Here is a 3,265-nt window from a genome sequence, read left to right on the forward strand (position 1 = left end):
CAAAGTACAGAATGAAAAAATCAGTAGAGAAGATGAGTTTGTCCTCCTTAACTAATACATCCTCCAGTACACCTCGCGTATAAGTGATGGATCGATCAGCTAGTTTTAAGGACATGTTTACAGGTTTTGGATCAGGCATACCAAGTTTCTTGAAGACAGACAATGGCATCAGATTGATGTTAGCTCCCAAGTCACACAAGCACTTGTCGAAAGATAAGTTTCCAATAGTTCACGGTATCGTGAAGCTTCCCGGATCTTTAGGTTTAGGAGGTAGTTTATGTTGCAGCACAACACTACACTCTTCCGTTAGAGCAAGGGTTTCCAACTCCTCAAGTTTAAGTTTTTGAGAAAGAATACCCTTCATAAAATACAATTCTTGAGGAAACAGCTGATCTGAAGGTTGTTGCATACCACCCTGATTATTGCTCCAGCTGAAGTTAGGATGATTGCGGTTGTTAGGATGATAAGTGGCAGGAATTGGTTGCTGCGACCTCTGAAAGTTGCTCACAAACTGAGCTGATTCACTAGATATAGCACATTGCTTCATTGCATGCGAACCTACACAAAGCTCACAAACACTAGTTATTTGATGAACACCATAGTTGGCTAGAGAATCGACCTTCATAGTCAACGCTTTGAGCTGAGCAGTGATAGCCGTAGCTGTATCTACCTCCAAAATTCCTGCTACCTTGCTTTATGGTAGTCTCTGAGTTGGATTCAGATATTCATTAGCGGTCATAATCTCAATTAGCTCATAAGCTTCCTCATAGCTCTTAGCCTATAAAGCTCCACCTGATGCTGCATCGAGCATAGGTTTTGACTGTGTTCCCAAACCATTGTAAAAGCAATTTATCACCATCTAGTCAGGCATTCCATGATGAGGACACTTCCTAAGCATCTCCTTGTAGCGCTCCCAGGCTTCACATAGAGATTCACCTGATTGTTGTGCAAATTGAGTAAGAGCATTCCTGATTGCAGCTGTATTTGCCATATGGAAGAATTTAGTAAGAAATTTCTGAACAAGATCCTCCCAAGTAGCAATAGAACCAGCTGGTAGAGAGTGCAACCAGATCTTAGCTTTATCCCTCAAATAAAATGGGAAATGTCTCAGTTTCACAGCATCTTCAGAAATATTGTTGAATTTGAAGGTGTCATAAATCTCGATGAAATCCCTAATGTGCATATTGGGCTCTTCCGTTGGAGCACCCCCAAACTGGACTGAATTATGTACCATCTGAATCATGCCAGGCTTGATTTTGAAGGTATTAGCTGCCATTGCTGGACCGACAATGCTAGATTGAATGTCATTGATCTTTGGTTGAGAATAATCCTTCAAAGCTTTCGTTTCTGCTACTGGGTCTCCCACTGCACTGATCACTTCCATTTTTACTTCTTCTAGTTCGTCCTTACGAGATTGAGAACGTGTTCGCATACACGCTCGATCGAGTACCTGAAACACACACGCAAAGTAAACTTTGTAAGAAGAATAATCCGAGTCAGTGAACTTTAATGACCACTGATGACAAGAACATAAACTAAATTTAACAATGATCCCCGGCAGCGGTGCCAAAAACTTGTTCGCACAAAACCACGCAAGTGTACGCGATCACAAGTAGTATAAGATTACGTTGAGTTCGTTCCCACAATGAATGGTTTAAACAGAATATGCACTTATGCAACATTGTATGGTTATTATTCACTGGTAAGACAAGTATCAATTTTGAGTTGATTAACTAATTAAAGTGATTATACTAGCATGCACTAATTAAGAGAATAAAACTGATTACTTATATGAGATAAAACATGGGATTCTAACTTCATTAAATGCTTCATTCAGAGTTTATGCCTGTAATCTTAGCATGTGATGGTGATGACAACTAATCAGATAACACGAAATTAGTATACGCTATCTTTCGATATACGTATACCCTTATACTAAACATCCACAAATACGATAGAAGTTGAGCAGACACCAATTATGCTTAAACCCTATATGTCTATAAGATTTGAAAACATAACAGTTTAATGAGAAAGTTATCTATTGAGATTATATAGGGCAGCGTAAGATGGTTAAAATTACACTACAAATCATGCATGACAACATACATAAACCTATGCTAGCATGGCAAGTTCTAAACCTCTATATCCACTTTCGCTTCAATAAAGATTAACAAACGACTTAGATATTAGCTACGCATCTAAGAAGAATAAGTACAACCATACTAGAAAATCTTAAATCACCACACACTAACGATTTAGAACAATCAACTATTGAAATCCATAAATAAATTTGCTAAAACCCCATGGCAATGATTAGTTCATGATCGAACACATCGTCACCATGGGTTCCAATGAAAACATGATAATAAATTAGTTCACAATACTACGAGATAATATAAAAGTACTAGGGTTTAGAAGAAATCAAAAACAAGCATCCAAAAGTATCTCCTAAATCGAAGAATACAAAAGTGAAACCTAAATCTTCTTCTCCTAAGCCGTCTTCTGTGCTTTAGGTCTTCTCTATGTTCACCCTGACTTCCTTGTTCTTAAAAATGTCTTCTTTTCTTTATATATATAGCCCTGGTTGACCTGGACTTTCGCAATAACCAAATTAGAATCAAATCAGGATTCCGCAGAATTTGGCTGGTGCGGGCACGTTTGAACAGGCGTGGGTGCACTCTATGTCTGAAAAATGGGGCGGGGGCGCGCTCCTTTGAGCGCGGGCGTGCCTGCTTTCTGTAGAATTTCTGCAGCTTTCTTCTTTTTATGCTCCGTCCTTCGTACAAACTTCCACGACTCCTTCCCTAATCTCTTATCAACATATAAATATTTAAAAGCTCATTTCCGCCTCTGACTAGTGCCCTGCAATGACTCAATACAAAACACATCAAAAACACCAAATACTTGAGTCTAAAACACCAACTTAAGCCGAGTTCCAAGTAGATATAAAATCCATTTATCAACTATTTAGATATTTCATGATTCTAATCGATGTTTCAACTAGATGATTTTATGTCTGTCTACTCTCTACCCGAAATACAGCCTTTGTCAAACTACTTGCTTAAATAATCAAATTGCGAGCTAAATTCCTAAAAATCCTATCAAATCAATGCGACTAGATAATGCCGTTGGATTTACATTTACTACTTTCAATGATTATTATATGTCAGCATGAATCTCTGTCGAACACCCCATAGTTCACACACATACACAAAATGGTTTAGCAGAATCCTTAAATAGAAGACTTCAGCTACGTTCCTATTTA

At 38.2% G+C, this 3,265-nt stretch overlaps 1 non-coding gene across 1 annotated transcript; it reads left to right on the forward strand.

The window, feature by feature from the left end:
* The first annotated feature begins 869 nt into the window (after positions 1-869).
* Positions 870-976, forward strand: LOC141694523 (small nucleolar RNA R71). The gene has a single exon (XR_012563818.1). It is a non-coding gene; the product is annotated as a small nucleolar RNA R71 (small nucleolar RNA).
* The last annotated feature ends 2,289 nt before the right edge of the window (positions 977-3,265 follow it).

This window comes from Apium graveolens, chromosome 10, assembly GCF_009905375.1.
Source record: "Apium graveolens cultivar Ventura chromosome 10, ASM990537v1, whole genome shotgun sequence".
In the NCBI taxonomy this organism is placed as follows: Eukaryota; Viridiplantae; Streptophyta; class Magnoliopsida; order Apiales; family Apiaceae; genus Apium; species Apium graveolens.